This window comes from Ornithodoros turicata, chromosome 2 (assembly GCF_037126465.1).
Source record: "Ornithodoros turicata isolate Travis chromosome 2, ASM3712646v1, whole genome shotgun sequence".
Classification (NCBI taxonomy): domain Eukaryota; kingdom Metazoa; phylum Arthropoda; class Arachnida; order Ixodida; family Argasidae; genus Ornithodoros; species Ornithodoros turicata.
Window position 1 is genome coordinate 120,948,544 of NC_088202.1, and position 22,178 is coordinate 120,970,721.

The 22,178-nt window shown below is 47.2% G+C and overlaps 2 protein-coding genes and 1 long non-coding RNA gene across 5 annotated transcripts in view; 2 read left to right on the top strand and 1 right to left on the bottom strand.

Moving 5' to 3' along the window:
* Positions 1-22,178, bottom strand: part of LOC135386012 (protein timeless homolog) — a 301,575-nt gene that overhangs the window by 118,278 nt on the left and 161,119 nt on the right. The window lies entirely within an intron of this gene.
* Positions 3,510-6,681, top strand: LOC135383996 (uncharacterized). The gene is made up of 2 exons (XR_010420195.1): positions 3,510-4,092; positions 6,541-6,681. It is a non-coding gene; the product is annotated as an uncharacterized LOC135383996 (long non-coding RNA).
* Positions 14,187-22,178, top strand: part of LOC135386013 (insulin-like growth factor-binding protein complex acid labile subunit) — a 146,416-nt gene continuing 138,424 nt past the window's right edge. For both annotated transcript variants that reach the window (XM_064615705.1, XM_064615707.1), the window contains exon 1: positions 14,187-14,509. The gene's annotated coding sequence lies outside the window, so the exon portion shown is untranslated. The remainder of the gene's footprint in view (positions 14,510-22,178) is intronic.

Here is a 22,178-nt window from a genome sequence, read left to right on the forward strand (position 1 = left end):
ATCCAGCTCGGGAGCCGACCTAGCAATTTCCGAGCGCTAGGCCGTGTTGCCATAAAATGACCACCCGAATTCGCCATAAGCAGGGCAGTCGAAACATTATTTCCTGGTATTTTTCTTAAGCACCGTTAGGGTGGCTCTCTTCCCGATTCGGCGGTTGAAGACGCGTTCCAGTTAACTCTGCCTCGAACTGTACTTCCTGCAATTCACCAGAGGGTCACGTGACCCTAGCCGTCACGTGGTCCCTGGGTGCTGCTCATCCGGTGCTCGAAATGTTCTGTAACGTGATGTATGCGGTCCGCTGACTTCTACAGCTTCTTTTGTTCCCGTGCTTAATAATTCTCCTTAGAGATCTAGTATCTGGATCTCCGCTAGATGTAACAGATATGATTGATATAAAAATGAGAGCTGATGCATGGAATCTATATTAAAGAAGCCTGAGCTTGGGTGAGTAGAAATTACACGACACTCGGTGTGTACAAATGCGGTCGTGCTCAAGAAGTGATCCGAACAGAGAGATATTTAGAAAATGAATTTTATTCGTATGCACGTTGGATGACGGGAGAAGCACTATCTTCGGAAGCTCATGGAGGTGCGCGTCATTAGGCATGGAAAAAGAACACGGTGGGAATGGTATGTTCTGTGGCTGGAACACATAGCGGGACGGGGGGAAACACAGAAACCTCAAGCGCCTTCTGAGGAGATTGACAGTTCAGACGATATGTGGGTTTCATGCATTCATACTGCTTGCAAGCTTTTTGTAGGGGTTGTTTCAGCCGGTTAATAGAGTGTTTTATGAACGTCTGAACTGTATTAACAGAAGGCATTAAAGAAAAGTAAAGGAGGGGGTCCTTTTTGTAACCTGTTTCGGGACCTGTGCCGTGGGCACTTTGTTACTATTCGTTTCCCACCATGATGACCTACACAGTGCCTGGACTCCAGTCGCTCACATAGAAAATATCGCTCTATTCGGATCGGATCACTTCTTGAACGCGATCGACATCAATAATACCTCTCCTTGGCAAATTTCACTTGAGGGTCAGTTGCAGGAAGTACATTGGATTCCCGCACACCCAAGAGCCGCTCACCCTTCCTCTTCTCCCTGACAAACAGGGGTAGCGTGTCCTTTCAAGTATCCCGCTTTCGGTGGTTCTGAGCGCTCGGATGAAAAGAGCATTTGGGGGATATGGGTCGCTGCCACCCGCGTGCCCAGATCAACCGAAAGCCTAGGACCTCCGAACATTTTTTCGGATGAAATGAGATTTTGGTTGATTTGGGACGTCGGTGGAAATGGGCATTTGGAGGGTGTGGGGCCTAACCATTCTGTACTTAACAGAACAGTGAAAACGAGCGCACATGAATGATGGCTGACTCTCACGGTCTTCTATGAACACTGAAACCGCAGGGGTATCAACTCGGTTAGGCCTCATATCTTCCAAATGCCCATTTCCACCGACGTCCCAAATCAACCAAAAGCTCATTTCATCCAAAAAAATGTTCGGAGGTTCTGGGCTTTCGGTTGATCTGGGCACGCGGGTGGCAGTGACCCATATCCCCCAAAAGCTCTTTTCATCCGAGCGCCCAGAACCACCGATAGCGGGATACTTGAAAGGACACGATTCCTCTATTTGTCAAGGAGAGGAGGAAGGCTGAGCTGTTTTTGGGTGTGCGGGAATCCAATCTTGCAACTGAGTCAGAAGTGAAGTTTGCAAAGGAAAGGTATTATACTTCGGCCCCCGTCGACACTTACTATCATGGTTTACGATTGCTTTTCCTCTCGGTCAGCGTAACTTAGCGGCAAACTTCAAAGAAAACTTGTAGACTCTCTCCATAGATGGTGCTGCCCGTCCCCGTAGTCCGCGTGCTCGTCTCCAGCAACTTCATCTTCCCTCGTTTGCGTGGCTAAGCGGCAACGTGGTTTTCGTTCGCTAATTCGAACATCTCTCTCTCTCCTTGTTTTGTTAGTTCAGGTAAGTTGTCCCTTCCTACCCTTAGTAGGTTTAATCTCTACATTAATCTAGGACTGCTTTTGGTGGGCTATCATACTTAAGCCGTTGGGACCTGGAACCTTAGGTCCGGCGTGGACTAAAACCGTTAGGTCCGTCGTGGCCTAAAACCCTCAGGTCCGTTATGACCTAGAACACTCAAGTCCGTTGTGACCCGCAACCCTTAGGTCCGTTGCGACCTAGAACGCTAGGTGCGTCGTGGCCTTAGGTCCGTCGTGACCTAGAACTCACAGGTCCATCGTGACCTACAACCCACAGGTCCATCGTGACCTAAAACTCTCAGGTCCGTCGTGGCCTAGAACCCATAGGTCCGCCGTGGCCTAGAACCCATAGGTCCATCGTGGCCTAGAACCCATAGGTCCGCCGTGGCCTAGAACCCATAGGTCCGCCGTGGCCTAAAATCCTCAGGTCCGTTGTGACCTTGAACACTCAGGTCCGCTGTGACCCGCAACCCTTAGGTCCGTTGCGACCTAGAACGCTAGGTCCGTCGTGGCCTTAGGTCCGTCGTGACCTAGAGCTCACAGGTCCATCGTGACCTACAACCAACAGGTCCATCGTGACCTAAAACTCTCAGGTCCATCGTGACCTAAAACTCTCAGGTCCGTCGTGGCCTAGAACCCATAGGTCCGCCGTGGCCTAGAACCCATAGGTCCGTCGTGGCCTAGAACCCATAGGCCCGTCGTGGCCTAGAACCCATAGGCCCGTCGTGGCCTAGAACCCATAGGTCCGTCGTGGCCTAGAACCCATAGGTCCGCCGTGGCCTAGAACCCATAGGTCCGCAGTGGCCTAGAACCCATAGGTCCGCCGTGGCCTAAAATCCTCAGGTCCGTTTTGACCTAGAACACTCAGGTCCGCTGTGACCCGCAACCCTTAGGTCCGTTGCGACCTAGAACGCTAGGTCCGTCGTGGCCTTAGGTCCGTCGGGACCAGTCAATGCTTACTAATCTAATTCTTCATTGCTCCTTGCGGTTACCTTTAGGTTGCGTCCTCTCCACGCAATGGCACTTGAGGAACGACTCACTGCATTAGAAGCCATCCTGGCCGGACTCACCCCAGCTGTAAATCACATCCTGGAACAATTCCCTCCGAGGGCGGAGACGGAAGTCACTCTCTCTGAACAAGGCAGACCAGATCCATCTGGGGACTATCCCTCTGAATGGGATCCCCGCTTTGAGGATGAGCGATCGGCTCAGGAGGAGGAGCCCAACCCCTTGACTTCGGAAGGCCCTCACTCGGGGCTCTCCGTCCCTGCGGCTACAATACCGCTGGGGAACCAGGTGACTACAGAGTCAGCTCCTGTCGCCTACATGGCAGATGACACATCTACACCAAGTTGGTTGGGTGCATCTTCGGATTCTACTCAGCGGCAGTGTTCCCGAGCAATCGAAGAATTCATCCACAGTAACTGGGCCGGGGAGTCTAGAGTCGAACGTCGAAGACGAGCCAGAGAATTGTTCAAATTGCCAGACTTGGCATGTCTCCGAGTGCCCAAACTTAACTCGGAGCTAATAAATACGGGCTTAGTTTCGTCGGGACACTGCTCTCAGGGATGTCCAAGGCACCTTATCCTGGGTAATGGCTCCACTCATCGACATTTTAGATCTATGTTTTCGGGGAGTCATTTCGGGCCCTCCGTGATTGGAAGTTTCGTCCGGTGTACCAGTTGTTGATGCAAGAAAGGAAGTAGCCGATCGGGTGGCAGCAGCAGTCGTACATCTCGGACATACCTTTGACCTCCTGTCCGAAGAACGCCGACGCTTCCTCGTCTCTCAACTACCTGCCCGCTTGCGGTCTGTAATACCTCAGGAGCCGGACGACGGTGCTGTATTCGGGCGGCGTTTCCTGTTCGCTGATGGCGTTTTCGACAGAATTCTAAAGCAAGCGAAAGCCGTGGAAGCTCTTAAATCGAGTTCTACGCCATTCAGCCGGTCCTTCGACGAACCACCATCGAAGGTGCCTCGTTGGGAACAGCCAACCAGCCGTTCTGGTGGAAGAGGTCGGGCCCCTTCCGCAGCCGGGCCACAGCCCTTTCGACAACGCCCCTCACTTCGCAGCTCGGGAGCGAGGGGTGCGGCAGCAGAGCCTGGCTGTAAGTACATTTTTTCCCTTTCACCGTGGTGCAGGGAAATTAGCAGCATGTGTCCCGTTTTGGAAAAGCATCACTTCGGACCCATGGGTGTTACAGGCAGTGCAGGGGTACCGATTAGAATTCGAAACGCCACCCGAGCCCATGATTCAACCTCTCGCGTTTTTCCCGTCGACCTCTCCCCAGGGAGAGAAGGCAGTGGAAGCATTGTTGCAGAAAAGTGGTGTCGCACCCATTCATCGGGGCCAGGTGAAGTGTCTGTCCCCTTTCTTCACTATCCTCAAGAAGGACGGAGGGGTACGACCGATAATAAATCTGAAAGCCCTGAATCGATACGTCCGCCACGAGCACTTCAAGATGGAGGGCTTGTTTTCACTCCGCCCTCTCATACAGCCGAAGGATTACATGGTGAGGATAGACCTGGCGGATGCATACCTCGCTGTACCGATTCACCCGCTGGACCGGCCGTGGCTGTGTTTCAACTGGAAGTCCAGTCTTTTTCAGTGGACTGCTCTACCGTTCGGCCTCAGATCGGCTCCCAGAGTTTTCACCAAATTGCTGAAACCGGTTGTGGCTTTTCTGAGAGCCCAGGGAATTCGTATGGTCATATATCTGGACAACATTTTGCTACTGCATCAGGAGCCCCAAACACTCCTGGCTCAGCTTCACTTGACTGTCTCGACCCTCGAAAATCTGGGATTTCCAGCGATTGCAGCCATAAACAGACAAGGCAGTCTACGGTCAAGGCATCTATGTGCAGTAGCGAAGAGTCTGTGGGACTGGTGTCTGAAGCAGGGCATCTCGGTTCACGCAAGGCACCTTCCAGGAGCTCGGAATGTTCAGGCGGACTGGGCGTCACGGACGTTCCGGGATTCCAGCAGTTGGAAACTCCTGCCGGAAGTATTCGAGAATATATCACACCTATCGGGCCCCTTTACAACGCACCTGTTCGCAGGTTGTTCCAACTTCCAGGTTCCTCATTACATCAGTTTGAAACCCGACCCTTATTCGGCGGGGATCGACGCTCTGACTCAGACATGGGACAAACAAGGTCTATACGCGTTCCCGCCGTTCTGTTTGGTAGGGAAGTGCCTTCTCAAACTACGCGAAGTACCATCGACTTTGGTCATAATAGCCCCAGTGTGGCCGACACAGCCATGGTATCCCCTTCTGCTACAACACGCTTGCGACCACCCTCGCCTCCTACCGGCGTCAACAGGCCTTCTCCAAGATCAGGACCTCCATCCCCACCCGCTCACGAAAACAGGGAGCCTAACTCTAGCAGCCTGGAAGGTGACAAGCCACCCGAAGCTGTTGACGCGCTTTCGGAAGACACAACTCGCCTCCTCAGGGCTTCCTGGAGGAAGCAGACACAATCAGCGTATGCTTCCTGCTGGAGAAAATGGATGCGCTGGTGTGGCGAACGGCACATTGATCCATTTTCTCCGTCTTTAGCTCAAGTTCTGAATTTCTTAGCTTCCCTTCATTCCCAGAATGGCTTAGCTTATCGCACTGTGTGCTGTTATAGATCCACCCTATCGCAGTTTCTTCCACCGGTTCAAGGAGTTTCGATCGGTGAACATCCAGCAGTTTCTCGCCTTCTGCGTGGCATTTTTAACTCGTGCCCTCCAACGCCCCGATATTCTTTCACTTGGTCTGTTGACCGAGTCACGTCCTTCCTGACTCAATTAGGCCCAAATTCTGACATTTCGCTGCGACAGCTAAGTTATAAGCTGGCGACACTTTTTGCCCTGGTTTCTGCTTCGAGGTCTTCAGACCTCAGCCTGCTGCCGATCTCTGGCATCAAACGAGCTCCCGATGGTTGGGAATGGGCTTTAGAGGGCTTGAGGAAGACATCAAGGCCGGGTAACTCCCGTCCTAGTCTGTTCATCCCCTCCTTTCCTGATAACGATGTTATATGTCCAATCCAGTGTGCAGTGACTTACCTCCAAAAAACTGCCCCCCTTCGATCAAATACGTCTCGTTTGTTCATCACGACCCAGAAGCCGTTCCGAGGGGCATCCAAAAACACAATTGCTAATTGGATTAAACGCACCTTGGCACAGGCGGGCATTGACACTACCTACTTCTCAGCGCACTCGACTCGAGGTGCCTCCACATCAAAAGCGGCTCAACTGGGCGTCACAGACGACCAAATTCTTGAAGCCGCGGACTGGACATCCACCTCCACATTTAATCGGTTTTATAATAGACCGTCTAACCCACGGGCCGACTTTGGACGGAAGGTTCTGGCTTTGAACAAGCAATCGTAAACCATGATAGTAAGTGTCGACGGGGGCCGAAGTATAATTACCAGTTTCACAGAACGGTACTTACCTGATTGGGAAGCTGGAATTATACGAGGCACACGGAGACACTTACTATCATGGTCCCACCCACCCTCCCCACATTTGGCTATCATATTAACCACGTCTCTTTTGTCCGTTGCAGACCGCAACAGATAAATAATGATGCACCTCCCAGCATATGGACGCTGTGGGCAAGTTGAATGGTTGAACGTGGTTGAACGTTTTGGACTTTGAGGAGTTTTCTGGATAGTATCTCGGGTGACAAATAAATGTTGGCTCAGTACTTATGTGACCTTTTAACTGATATCCGCTTGGCATACGTCCTTGGGGACGTGTGGGCTGCCCCCTTTTTCCGACAACACACTCGGGAAGATGAAGTTGCTGGAGACGAGCACGCGGACTACGGGGACGGGCAGCACCATCTATGGAGAGAGTCTACAAGTTTTCTTTGAAGTTTGCCGCTAAGTTACGCTGACCGAGAGGAAAAGCAATCGTAAACCATGATAGTAAGTGTCTCCGTGTGCCTCGTATAATTCCAGCTTCCCAATCAGGTAAGTACCGTTCTGTGAAACTGGTAATTATTGATGTCGATCGCATTCAAAAAATGATCCGATCCGAACAGAGAGATATTTTTCCGTGTGAGTGACCGGGCTCCAGGCACTGTGTAGGTCATCATAGTGGAAAGCAAATATAGTAACAAAGCGCCCACTTCACAGGTCTCGAAGAAGGTTACAAAAAGGACCTCCTCCTTTACTTTTTTTTATGCGTTCTGTTAATGCAGTTCAGACGTCCAGAAAACACTCTATTAACCGGCTGAAACAACCCCTAGGAAAAGCTGCAAACAGTACGAATGCATGAAACCAACATATCGCCTGAACTGTCGATCTCCTCTGAAGGCGCTTGAGTTTTGTTTGTTTTCCGCCGTCCCGCAAAATGTTCCAGCCACAGAACATACCACTCCCACCATGTTCTTTTTCCGTGAATCATCACGCGGACTTCCATGACCTTCCGAAGATAGTGCTTCTCCCGTCAGCAACGTGCATACCAATAAAATTCATTTTCGGGATACCTCTTCGTTCAGATCACTTCTTGAACGCGATCTCATTTGTACACACCGAGTGTCGTGTCATTTCTATCCAACTACGATCAAGCTTCTTTAATATAGATCTCGTGCATCAGCTCTCATATTTATATTAGTCATATATGTTACATCTCTAAGGAGAATTATTAGTAAGCAGGGGAACAAGAGAAGCTGTGCAAATCAACGGACCGCATACCTCATGCTACAGAACATTTTGAGCACCGGATGAGCAGCAGTCAGGAACCCACGTGACCCTTTCTGGCGAGTTGAAGGAAGTACAGCTCGAAGCAGAGTTAACTGGAACGCCACTTCGACCGCTGAATCGGGAAGAGAATCACCCTAGCGGCGCTTAGGAGAAATAAAGGGAAATAATGTTTCCACTGTCCTACTTATGGCGAATTGTGGTGGTCATTTAATTACAACACTGCCTGGCGCTCGAAAATTGCTAGGTCGGCTCCGGAGCTGGATCATGTGACAGTAGCCACCCGAACATGAGTGGAAGGGATCTGGCGGTTTTAGGATCAGGCTCGCCTCATCCTTTTTGAATCAGGGCAGAATTCGTACACTTGGATCACGCTAGGGCCATCGCGGTCGCCTGTCTTCGGGTTCTGTCGTCTGCTAAATAACGTGAACTTCGACGTGCGGTCCAATGAGATCCACCGTTGCAGTGCGGATTTGACGACACCGTTATAGTTGGGCGACCCGCTGCTCGATCGTTTCGAGACCGGACGAAAAAAGTAATAGCTGGGAAATTCCGGGCGCACGGAAAGTGCCACGCGAACATGCAATATTGCTTGACTGCTCGGAATCTGGCAAAAAAAAAGGTTGCCACCAAATGACCACCACTCGCCACGATGCTGCGAGGGTGTCCGCCTTGGCATGAGTTGTTGACTCGGCATTACTCTCAACGGTGGTTATCATCGCGATGTTTGTTTGGGTTTGAGACGATTATGTAAAGGTGTATGCTGGCCGATATCACGCTGATACGATGCTGTTATCTCTTTAATACGCGCAAAGGTAGACAGTAACTCCAATAAATTTTCCACTAGACCCCGTGCATCATTTGTTTTATCACAAATCTGAAAATGCCCCACTGAGCGAACGCGACCACTTTCGCGTGTATCAATGAGATAAAGGCATCGTATCCGTGCGATATCAGCCGGCATACACCTTCGCATAATCGCCGCAAACACAAACAAACATCGCGATGATAACCACAGCTAAGGCCAATGCCGAGTCAATAGCTCATGGCAAGGCTTACACCTCCACAGCAACACAGCAACAGTGGGACAGTCGGAACACTATTTGCCTTTATTTCTCGTAAGAGCCGCTAGGGTTGCTCTCTCCCCGAGTTTAGCTCTGACAGTCGAAGTGGCGTTCCAGTTAACTCTGTCTCGAGCTGTACATCGAATTCCCGCATACTTGGGAACCGCTCACCCTTCCTCCTCTCCCTATTAAACGGTGGACGCGTGTCCTTTGAAGTATCCCGCTTTCGGTGGTTCTGGGCGCTTGGATGAAAATATCATTTGGGGGATATGGGTCACTGCCACCCGCATGCCCAGATCAACCGAAAGCCCAGAACCTCCGAATATTTTTTTGGAGGAAAAGAGCTTTTGGTTGAATTGGGATGTCGGTGGAAATGGGCGTTTGGAGGATATGATGAACTACCGTAAACTCGACTTTTGCAACTTCCTGGTACATACGATCGAACCTGACAGAGTATTTATATCGACTTCGTATATATATATATATATATATATATATATATATATATATATATATATCGACTTTGACTTCAGTGGGAACGGCAGCGGCGGTTCCGGCAGTATGCCTCATCCGTTCTTCATTGCATTACAGCTGCTGATAGCCCCAGTGCTCGGCAACCCTCATGTGCCTCGATCCAACAGCGTGTGGTTACCGGTTCTACTATCTGGTGATGTCGAAACAAATCCTGGCCAGATGACAAAGGCTCAGGAAGAACAACTAGCCACTGCGTTGGAAGTACTGTCTAGACTAGATACCAATGTAACCACATTAATGTCCGATGTGAAATCACTCCAACAAAGACAGCAATCCACCGATGAAGCCCTATCTGCCCTATCCTCTAAGCTGAACTCAGTTGAGAAAGACTTGTCAGAGTTTAAGAGCACTCAATCAGACATTCTGAACAGCATTCAAACGGACATTTCTGAGAGTCGGCTATCCCACAGTGCCACCTCAACACGCGTGAGGGACCTTGAGGATCGTTCTCGAAGATCTAACCTTATTTTTTATGGGCTATCTGACGTAGCTGGAGAAACACGGTCTCAGTCCGAATTGAAGGTCATCGATCTGTGTAACAGTAAACTTGGTATCCAGTGTTCACCGTCGGATTTTGAACGTGTACATCGCATAGGTTCTTATCATGCCAATAAGGTCCGCCCCATTGTTGCAAAGTTTTGTTCTTTTAAACTCAAAGACAAGGTACTCGTATCCAGTCATGCTCTTAAGGGAACGAACCTAAGAATTTCCAATGATTTTTCTGCCGCTACTCGACTCGTCCGGCAGAAACCGGTCGAGTTTGGCAACAGCTAGGCTGTTCCATTCAAACTGAGGTACGACAAGCTAGTCATCGAATCCAGGAGCTACTATTATAACCAGGAAGAATCTTGTGTTAAAGAAACTCCATCGTAGCAAAATAATGTTCATGTTGTTCCACCCGTTGTCATCACTGAAACAGTGCCATCGCTCTCTGTGCTCTATACGAACATTAGAAGCGTCATGCCCAAACTTGACGCCCTGTGTAGCCTATTGTATGACTGCTCCTCGGACATTGTTATTTTAACTGAGACGTGGTTATCGTCTGATGTCTGTAATGCTGAGCTTAACCCATGTTTTGCCGATTACCATATATTTAAATGTCATAGAGAAGGAAGGAGAGGAGGTGGTGTACTAATTGCAGTAAAAGAAAACACTGTCGCCCACCCATATTGAAGTTAGCGTTGAAATAGAATCTGTATGGGTGTCATTGTCACAAGTGTATCCTAATCTTCTTATTGGCGTGTGCTACAGACCACCTGGTACCCCTGACTCATTTGTACAGTCCCTATACACGATTCCTTATCGTATATTGTCAGCAAGTTTTCATGTCATCACTTAATTCTGCTCGGTGATTTCAATTATCCTCATGTAGATTGGATCAGTGTGAGAGCTCGCTCATCTGCTAGTGGTGCCGCATTGGTTGACCTGTCTCTAACGTTCAACTTAGAGCAACTTGTGTCTGTTGCTACGCGAATTACATCTTCTTCGGAAGCTGTACTTGATTTAGTTTTTGCTTCGCATCCTGATGACGTGCCATCGCTTTCTGTTTTTGATGGGTTGAGTGACCACAAGCTCATACATTTCTTGTTAAAATCGAGCACTCCTACCCGTCATAGGGGCACTTCAACGAAGGTAATCAGAGATTACAAACGCGCAAACTTTGACGCGATTAACGATGGTCTACGTATGTTCCATGATGCTTTTGTTTTGGGTTTCTATGAGAGGTCTGTTAACGATAACTGGTGCCTTTTCCGTGACACCCTCAACCGCCTTACAAAATTACATGTTCCTAGATTACGTATAAGACGCCATCCAAAATCGGCCTGGTTTGATAACGAAGTCAGGGCACTGCGTAATAAGAAAAAGCGACTATTTAGGAAGGCTAAGAGCTCTAACTGTTCTAATTCTTGGAGGGAGTACAATTTGTGCACTAGTTCTTATAAATCTGCGCTGAGGAAAGCTAAGAACAAATATTTCAATCGTGACTTACCTCTCTGCTAATCAATAACCCAAGAAGGTTCTGGCAGGAGATATCCCCCCGAAAAGATAACATAATCCGTATAGCTGACTCCAGTGGGAACCTGGTATCTTCTAACATGGCCGCTTTCTTATTTTTGCAACTTATTGCAACTTTGCAACTCTGCAACTCTTATTTTTTCGCAACACATTTTGCATCGGTTTTCGCTACTAGTCACGAAGACCATTGCGAGTATACTCCCCTTCATTTTTGTGCAGACCTAGGCAGCATCAGTGCCCCGGGCATTTGTAAATTAATTGAATCTTTGAAGCCATCCACGAGTTCAGGGCCTGATGACGTCAATACTAAAGTTCTACGCATGACAAAGGAAATTTCGAGTGTCTTCCTTTCCTACATATTCTCCCAATCCATACAGGAGTCTGTGCTGCCGAATGATTGGAAAGTAGGGAAGATTGTTCCAGTCTTTAAGTCAGGCGACAGCTTAGTTGCCAGTAACTACCGGTCGATCTCGCTGACCAGTGCCTGTTGTAAATTATTGGAGCACATTATTTACTCTCACGTTGCGCAGTTTTTAGAGGAGAGCAACTTTTTTTTTACCCGCTACAACATGGCTTCCGCAGACAACGGTCGTGCGAGAAACAGCTTGCATGCTTTCTTCACGACCTCTTCATGAATGCGGATACCCGCTCACAAACTGACGCCATTTTTCTAGAGTTTTGCAAGGTGTTTGACAAGGTACCTCACCATTACCTTCTCGAAAAGATCACCGCGACACATATTGACCCTTAGTTTTACAACTGGATCCACGAGTTTCTCACTAACCGTTCCTCATTTGTAATGTGCAACGACTGTCCTTCTTCCTCCTTTGCTGTGACGTCTGGTATCCCTCAGGGCTCGGTACTTGGTCCCCTTTTTTCCTAATCTTCATCAATGATCTCCCTAAGAACATTTCCTCCACTATACGTCTTTTCACCAATGACTGTGTAATCTATAGGAAAATCTCATCACCTGCTGACCAGATTGCATTACAATATGACATCTAATTCACTCCTGGTGCCTGACTTGGGACATGCCTCTTAATCTTGATAAATGTAACCTCATTTCTTTTCTTCGTCACAGTCCTAACCAAATGTTTTCATTTCCTTATTCGCTTGACAGCTACGTTCTTGTCAGGGTCGACTCTTACAAATATCTCGGTATTCATCTTTCCCAGGATTTAACTTGGAACAAACACATCGAATCAATAATTAAGAATGCTAATCGCTTCCTGGGGTACATTAGAGGTCACCTTAAGTCGGCCCCACAAGGTATCCGAAAATTAGCATGCGTTCTCTAGTTAGATCCAAATTGGAGTATGGTTCAGCTATCTGGGATCCCCCTCAGCGGTACTTGTGCTCTGCTTTAGAGGCTGTCCAGAACAGAGCAGCTCGTTTCATTGTCAGCGACTACTCCCGAAGTTCTTCGGTAACGGCAATTAAACAGCTACTTGAGCTCCCTAGCCTGGCCGGTCGCCGAACCGTCGCCAGGTTGTCACTTTATCACAGGTTCGTCCACAGTATCCCACAGCAACATTTCTCCGCTTACCCGCTCTACAGTTATATTCCCACGTTTCGACCATCGTTGCAAAGTAAATCGTTTTCAATGTCGAACAGACACCTTTGCGAAATCATTTTTTTTTGTCGAACCGCAATTAACTGGAACGACCTTCCCTCTGACCTAGCTGAGCTCGTTGACTAGGATAATTTCCGTGGCCAACTTTCCGTTTGATGTCTGTATTCCTTTTATAATGTACTATTATGGTTTTCTATTGTATGCTCTACTTTTCGTGCCAGCCAGGCAATATGACTGGTTCAGTGTTTTGTACTTTTTTTCATCGTCTTTGTGTTGTTGACATGCTTGTATCATCCTACTCCCCCATGTAGCGCTCTTATGAGCCTTTGGGGTACTTTAAATAAATAAAAAATAAATAAATAAATATATATATCAATTTTCCTGGTTTGAATTTCTCTACAGTTTCCATAAACGACGTTAATTAGAGTTCACTGCATATCAATATCTACACAAATGCTGTAGCTGTATTTAAACGCAATCGGCGAAAACTAAGCTTAACCACGCAAGCGTTGAATGTATCTGTGTGCTGGGCCCGTGCGCCAGTGCGGAAGAAGACCGCCCATGGGTTGCACGGGAGAGGCTACTAATTGGTTGGGCAGGACCTGTTGACTTCGTTGCATTGCGGTTAGCTAGTCGCCAAATCTGAATATTTTTCATCAAACGAAACGTACAGCAATAGCAGCAGCACCAAGTCCAAGTTAACAGCGTTGCTATGGGAAGAAAGAAAAACAGACATATAAAAAATCACGCCAATGTGTCTTCATGGTTTCCAATGTTTTCCCGTGACTAAACATTTCTAGCAGGCTGTGAAAGACAGTAAAAAAGAGATAATGCAGCGTAAGTGTAGGCAAGCTGGCGCATGAATTCCATAGATGAGGAAACCTGAGCTTGTGTCTGTCGTTCTTCCTAGTGCCCAAGCTCAGGTTTCTTATGGAGACTGGGATATGTTGATGTTGGCAAAAAAATATGAAATAAAAGGGAGGGATTGAATTAATCACATTGAGTGAGTTTCGAACGAGTTCCGGACAAATCGGCTCTTTCCACTCGGCATTGTACAGCCAACGATTCAAATTTTTAAGATAGCGCCACCCTTCCAATCTCACCCTTGAGTGCTTTCTCCTGGCAGCCGACCTTGAACTGTGCTCGCCATGACAGTTCTATAGGATGACGTTATCCCACGGAAAGCAATCTAACCTGATATTTTCTACACGTTCCAGACCCATCATGTGACAACTGTAATGTGGGTTTTAAAATGTATCTAAGTTAGAGAAAGGCGAAGACGTGCAACGTGTCAAGCACGCGCTTTGTTGTCTTCAGAGCGAAGTCTCACGCCATTTCCGTGTGAGGAGGAAGAAGATGAAGTCAGTGAAGAAATCACGCAGGCAGATCGCTCGGAAATACCACCCACAACCACGTTCACCCACTCGTGATATGGTGGCAGCGTTGCTGTCTGAAGCTTCGAACGCTAGGTTCAAGCAGTAAAGATTTGAACGCAAAGCAAGCAATGGAATCTACCGAATGACACCGGGCCGACGACTAGCAGTTGGGTACCAGCTTCGATGACAAGTATACCAAATCCACCCAAGCCCACCCAATTCGGTGTTTTCGGCGACCTCTGGAAAGTTTTGTAATTGTGGAAAAGTGAGTTAAAACTTTTTCTACTGCGACGAATCTAAAGACGCAGCCCGAAGAAATCCAAGCCGCAACCTTCTTGGTAACGTCGGGTTAATTAAGAAGGGAGGAACACACTACAATTATGTAACACGCTACAATTCGCAAACGAAGCGGATCGCGCCGACGCCACAAAATTTGCTGAGAAGCTTCAGGGGCATTCCAAGCGAATCTGATGTACAAGGAATTTCTCTTTGGGTGACGGAACCAAAACGAAGGGGAACGCTTTGAAGAATCCTTGACAGAGCTTAGGATACTAGAGACCACTTGCCAATTGTGTTGTCTGCATACAAAACTCTGAAGGGCATTCGATCCCAGTAAATTTCGGAGAACATCGCAGCGCAAAGTTATAACGCGAAACCTGCGATTCCCGTAATCGAAGTGCGTTATAATCAAGATGGCGATGCTGCGAAGGGCAGCTGAGACGTTGCAGACGGCGACGTGCCGCACATGCCGCCAGCAGGATGGGAATGCGATGGTTCAGAAGTTATTTGTGGTTTACATTTCCGTTTCGCGGAACTGTCGCATCTCGCTCGCGAAATGAACAACTTGAGAAATGAAATTGCCTATGTAATTAGCAGACGACAGTCGAAACGGATATCGTCTGCTTACTGAAAGACACGGAAATCACGAAGACGTCTCTGCCAAAACGACACGTCGCCATCTGTGGAGCAGGGTCTCATTTGCCCTTCGCAACCCCGCCATCTTGATTGCTTTGATACGGCAATCGCGCGTTTCGGATTATAACTTTGTGCTGCGCTGCACAATTACTTCGAAATTTATCAGGATTGAATGTCCTAAGAGCTTTATATGTAGACAACACGGCCTTCCACTTGCATCGAGTAATTGCGGGAAGAAGGCACGCCGGCGCGGGTGTACTTGTATAGGGTAACACCCCGTACATCCCTCCAAGTGGATGCAACTGATTTTTCTCCCGATATCAACCCGGCGTTCGATCCCTTGGGACGTTTATCACGCATCATGCTTATTCGGGATTCTCAATACCCTTACTCACCGTAATCATGCAAATAGCGTTACGTCTCATGGGAGCCGAGGACACAAACTCCGTCAACTGATAATGGAAAACCGTGCATATATCATCAGCGGTAAGTTTAAGGCATCTCGTTGAGCTCCGGCGATCCTCGCGAGCCTCTCCCCGGGAGATGTGCTTAAAAACAAGACAGGCACCGCGGGACGGCTCCAAATGAGGCTTAATTGCTTTTCCAATCAAGCTTTCGGAATGCCAACATTCAGAGACAAGTTTCTTTTGGGGAGAAGGTAGGGTGCTGAGAACAAGCCACGGGGGCTTTGTAGAACAATGCAGTTTTCGGCGCTAAGCCTGGTAGTCCTGCAAAGTGGATGAGGGGGATGGGGGATGCTTTTTCACGTCCAGTGACTTTATGCTTTCCTTATTGAGCTCAGCCTGAGGAGTGGTGTTATTGTTACGCGGTGCAAGCTATTCACGCTGTGTCATAGTCAATTCATAAAGTAAGCGTACAGGTAGGTCAGCATACATATAAATAGCACGCCGTAGCGGGCAGGTTTGAAGAAAGGCCCAACGCCATTAACCTCATGCTTTCTTTTTAAAGTCATCTTCTGTGATTCATCTCATCATTCTTTCACCGTTTGTTAGTCATCTTTTTTTTGTCATCTTTGTCTTTAATCTACCTCATCCTTCTTTCATCATCTGGTAGTTTTTCGTTTTTTCCCCCCTACTTCTTTTTCTTCATTTCTTATTTCTTAATTTTATTTATTTATTTATTTATTTCTTATTCCTTCCTATTTATTTCTTTCTTTAATTCTCAGCTTTTCTTTTTATTTATTTATTATTATTTCTTATTTCTGGAATAGCAAGCCGACGTCCCGTTTGGCTGACCTTTCCGCGTTTTTTTCCGTTTTCGTCTAATAAACATATCCCCCCCTCCCCCCAACGCATGTGTATACCTCAAAATCAATTAACGGCTACGGGCGACAGCAGGCGCCACGAGGCGGAAGAAAAACGATTCACGCGGTAAGTGAAATGACTTTGTGTATTAGGTTTCGCTATTTCAGCTGCATATTTTCACTCATTCGCTGCGTACTACCTTTCGTACGGTTTCTGCGTTTGTCCCCTGCCGTGTATTCACACGGACGACGTCCTCACGGAATATTCGAGTGGAAGAAAAACCATAAAACAGCTCACGAGACAGAACTTCCGCCCCGCGTTATGCTGAACACGCACACTGTATACCGGATATAGGGAGGGCACCTAGTAGGCGTCGCAGTCTGCTACGGCATATCTTGTGGCTGCTCCGCAGGACATTGTTCACGGCTAGCAGTGCACGAAAAGACACGATTATTTGTTTGTCTGCTTGTACAAACAAGGATTGATGTTAAGCGCCCACCTTTAGGTTGCAGAAGAAAGCTAGGAAGCAGCAGTTTATTCGGGTCTTCCGCTGTAGTTTTCCGGAAATTTATTTTATTTATTTATTTATTTCCACAAAGTGGAGGAGGCGGGACAAACACCTATCAATGTAGCTTGGCAAGGCCCCGACTCTAAAGCAGTACAGCAGCAACCCTCACAATCCATCAAATGTATACACCATAGGAGGAAACAAAGATATCAAATGTTTGCATAATACAAATTGTACACCTGAACACAACTTTATACAATTTTATGCAAAGAGTGCAGGCTTGCACCACGCGAAATTCCCGTTTCATAAAAATAACTTTTTCAGTTCTTTGTTTGTAGGTATGGTAGCATTTGTATCAAAACCAAACTCGTTTAACTCTGTGAATACCGTGCTGTAGCCTACTGATTGAAAGACGCAGAATCGGAGCGTCGAAGTGATACGCGGTAAGTAAAATTAACTTATGTGAATGAAAGGTATCGGCCGATACGGATTTATTAGGTATATAAGGTGGAATATAAGGTGGATTACAAGGTGGAATAAACGGTTGTGTATTCATTCACATCCAAACGAGGGGCGGATTTCAAACTTGGCGCACGATATGTTTTGTTTTTTCATGTCACAGGGGGTTTGTCTAACAAATTGAATAGCTTAGCGTCTGCGGAGAACTTGTGACGACCTACTCCGGTATTACCACTCCAAGCAGGTCACGTGATCACTTCTTACGGGTCACGTGAGGAGCTGAAGCACCGTCCATGGTTCACAGTGTACTGCCCAAAAGTGGTCACATGAGCTGCGAAGCGCTACATAGTGCAATAAAATGGAGAGAGTATGGCTTTTCTTCCTTGCAGCACGGCAGTTCCTAACCACGAAACATCCTGCCATAAACCATTTAAGTTAATCGGACGCACTTTACCGCTACTTCGCAAGCATGTCTCAATTTTCTTCCAACGCACCAGAAGGAATCCCAGACCTCCTCCATTGTTCAACCACCTCCTGTGCATACTCCAGCCGTCTAGAATACGAGGCAACTAGTTCGGGAGAGGAGACTTTAAATGTTTGCGCAATAAAATCTTGGAGCATTTCTCGGAATGGCCGTCGCAATAAATCTCCCTATAAGCCTCGACAATGGACGTAAATGCGAACATAGGGGAACTCAGTCTCTGCATACGGCTCCTATTTCCGACAGCACTACGATGCAATTCGTCATTTTAATGGTCCACTACCCTTATTCCAACTTTGCCTAGGCTTTCCTGTTGCTCTCAACCACCTACATCCAGAAAGAAGAAAAAAGAGAAGGTGCGTGGAGAGCGAGATTTCAGTATCATATACGACGAGAGACATATACCTGAGAGAGAGAGAGAGAGTCCCCGTTGCGTGTATCGTCGAGCTTCGTTTATATGACACTGGCTAATCTTTTGCCATTTTGCTCTGCAACCATTCCCTCCCATTGTAGATCCTCCTCGTTAATATAATTCGCTTATCCGACAATGACAGAGATTTGTTGCACTAATAGAGGCGGACACGTGCATTTCTCCCTCGATATTACGACCGCCGGCGGTTGAACAAGTGTCTTCCTTACCTAAAAGCGTCCCGTGGTTTCAAATGACGCCTCTGGAAACCACACGCAGGGTATCAGGATGACTGGTGACGCTGTTTTTGGAACGCAAATAAGCATAAAAGAGCGGTACACACCAAGTCCTACTGACCCGCTGCAGTCGTACGGGAGCAACAGAAAGTCACGCAGAATGTGTTGTGTACCATTCAATGAATGTGCGATTGGAGAAAACTACATCTAAGTAGACGCTTCTGCAAATAAACTGTAACATGTTGTTCAACAATACCTCCTATTTTGTAGTAAACAGTAGCGCAGCATTGTGTTACGTCGATGAGTTTGCTTGGTCCATCTCATATATACTGCCCGTTAAAATGACAATTCACTTTATGACCAATTAAGTAATTATCACTTTATGAACAATCAATTAATTTCGTTCACGCGTCGGTTCTTTGCCGAAATTACGAAGCACGACACAGGAAGCAGAAGACGGCGTAGCTAAGGAAAAGAAAGAAGAAAAAAAAGGTAAAAACTTGCAGTGCCCAACAAAGTGGTCGCGTCTTTGGCGTCATTCAGCACGCATTCACCCCCCCCACCATCCCCCACTCCTTCCTGCTGTCCTCTCTCCATCTGTCCACGTCTGTACGCCACTCATAGTCACAGTTGCATCGCGGCGCTAACACGGAATACAAAAAAAAAAACACATTCATCCCTGATGCCTCCGAATCCCATTAACGATACTTGGAGCATATCCTTAACTCAGACGAAATCTGAATTTGTCTCCCTTACTTTCCAAGAAACGCTGCGTTTGCAAATACAATTTCCTCCGCTAGATGTAAAGCAACTCTCCAGATCTGTTTGCAGAAAGGTTCTTCCGCTATCACGGTTCAGGAGAAATGTTAGGGGGTTTCAGGGACAGTACGCGATATCGTATATAAGTCGGTGTGTTGGCGTTGCTTTTTTCGTTCTCCCCTATGCGAGACTGGTGGGCAGCAAATTGCCAGCATCGGGGCTTCTAGCCAAAGGAAGCTATTTGCCGCCATTTCCGGCCATCCGCTTCCTGACATGGCGCCCCCATTACGTCCAATGCAGGAGTCACCAATGTCAGTCAACGAGTAAAGAAAAGAAACAGAAAAGAGCAAATGACGCCATACCTGCAGCCGCGTTTCCTATACTAGAATGACGATGACTTCGTCCGTGGAAACAACCGTACCGACCCAACAGCCTGTGCAAGAGACTTGGTCGCATTCATGAACCGGATAACAAAAGCTCAATCTTGGTCGGTATCCGGGTTGAGTTACAATCGTTTTCGATTCCTCGCGCACCAACTATTCGAACTACGAAAATATATGCGCATTATGTAAAGTAATATCAAGGTTACGTGAAGCTGGCTTTTACGGTGGGGCAAAGATACACGTCTTTTACCCCCATATTTTAAATGCAGCATACTCTGTTTTCTAGCAAGTTACGTTACGTAAAATAGGACTAGTCGCATAAAAAAGTCGTCTGCTATACAGATCCGAGGCTAGTCCCTCGAGATTCCAACTGTCCCGGGCTGTATTCCCATTATCCCACCACCGACACGATAATAAGGACTGAGACTGAAAGAGGGACGGCAGTTCCATTTGACATTTTCTTCCAACAAACAAAGCCAAACCAAACTAGAGACAGCGTTTTCGGACCGTGCATGTAATCTCGCGTAAGACGTAAAAGTGTGCGGGATATGGAATGATGACGATGATGATGATGATAGTAGAGGAAAATACGAAGAAGTAGGTCCTGCTTTGCATCAGGCTGGTCACTACAAAATGTTTATGTAAAAGCACATGGCGATAGTGATATGGAATGGTTGCATATCTTCATTGGAAGGGATGAGAAAGTGATGATGATGGAAAGGTGTCCGGTTAGAGTTCGTCCATTTGTCCTGTGCTGGAGAAGAACTCAGCATCCCAATGCAGAGAGAAGAGAGGAAGCTGATTTTATGGACACTGCATGGTTCCTGGTCTGTTATATTATCTCTTGTAAACGAGTTAAAATTCAATTACTCTTGTACATAAGTGTTCCTATCTAATTTGTCACGGACGACACATAGAAAGGCCTCTATAAGCTTGCAAACTCTAGTGTTAGTTTTCCAAAGCTGTCATGCGTGGTTGCGCTCGAACAGCAATTATTGGTGTGACCGAAACTTCAGGTTCATGAATCAATATAAGTGCTCACTCACGTAGTTGCTGCCTAACACGGACAGGAGCAGCAGTGAAATGCAGGGTAATACAACTCCTCTTGAAGCGCTTGAAGGTCTGGTTTCATTCCTATAGTTACTCATTGAATTTCTGAGAGGGCATCTACTTCCTCTTCGGTGATTAAAGGCCCTCGGGCCGCACAAGAGGTGATTGCGAGCTGCGTGTTTGGGATCCCTCTTCTACAGAATATTACGAGAACATTTTGGAAATAGTTGCGCGTCTGGATCGACGATCCTTGTAGCCCGCGTACATTAGCTGTGGAAAGGAACCAGTGTCGTAATGCGAAGTCCACAGACGTCGTAATATTTCGAGGGGATATACTGGTTCACTATAAACATGGGGTAAGAGGATTGGAATCGTTACAGCGCGCCACTCGTGGAATGAATCAAAAGCACGGTTCCTTACGTCGTCCTGCGCCGTCACCATCTGTTACCTGCGAGCGTAGGGTTGCGTTCTGGGATGACGTCACAAGGAACTGCGCAGATTTTTCCAAAACTTGCTCCCTAATCGCGCGAGCATTTGTGGAGAGTCTAGTAGATCCTCTTAAAAGTACGAACCTCGCACAGAAAAATCGTTGTTCAGCTAACACGTATGGTACAAGTGCAAGTACGCGCAGCAAAAAGGGACGCAAACACAAGGGAGAAGTGACAAACAACGGAAACTACGCACTCTCACTGAAGGTTTATTGTTGACACACACACACACTTCAAGTACCAGAGAGACATAACACGAACCACGAAACCACGAAACGGTTTTCCCGACGTTTCGGAGCCAACCTGGCTCTTTCTTCAGGGGTGAACCAATTAAACCTTAAGTGTGTGTTAGCACATCTACGCGTTTGCTCCACAAACGATTTGCCGCACGACAACGGGATACATTAGGCTATGTAGAAGGACTCCGAAGAGTCTAAAATAGGGAAGGGAAGAGAGTAGACAGCAACCTTGTTTGCGACCTATCCATGCTTAATATGCTTATTATGCTTAATATGCTTAATATGCTTATTATGCTTAATAGTGCATCCTGCTTTTTTTTCTTCACCTTGTTAATCGCCGAGCAGAGGGTAACTAGGTTATTGGGGGCTGTGATGACTACAGGAACCCCATGTCTGAGACCAACTTCTTTGGTGTTATGTGTCATGGTATGCACATATGGCAGAGATACGAGGCTTGAGTTACGTCTTTCCTTTTCCTTTTTTTTTTTTTTCCTGCCAGCCTTTTTATTGTTTCTTTAGCAGACAATCAGCCACTTCAACGAGGATGGTTTCCGGATAACCGCTTTTATTTTTATTTTTTTATCTACTGATTTGCTGTAGAAAACTGTGTTGGACAGTATGCTCGCATGATATCTCAAGGCCAGTGGAGAAGGCAATCATAGCGATTGACCTTTTCACTATTTTGTGTGCGCGGAACAGTGCGGTAGTAATGCTCTTTTCGAGCGCGGGTTAAACATCCAAC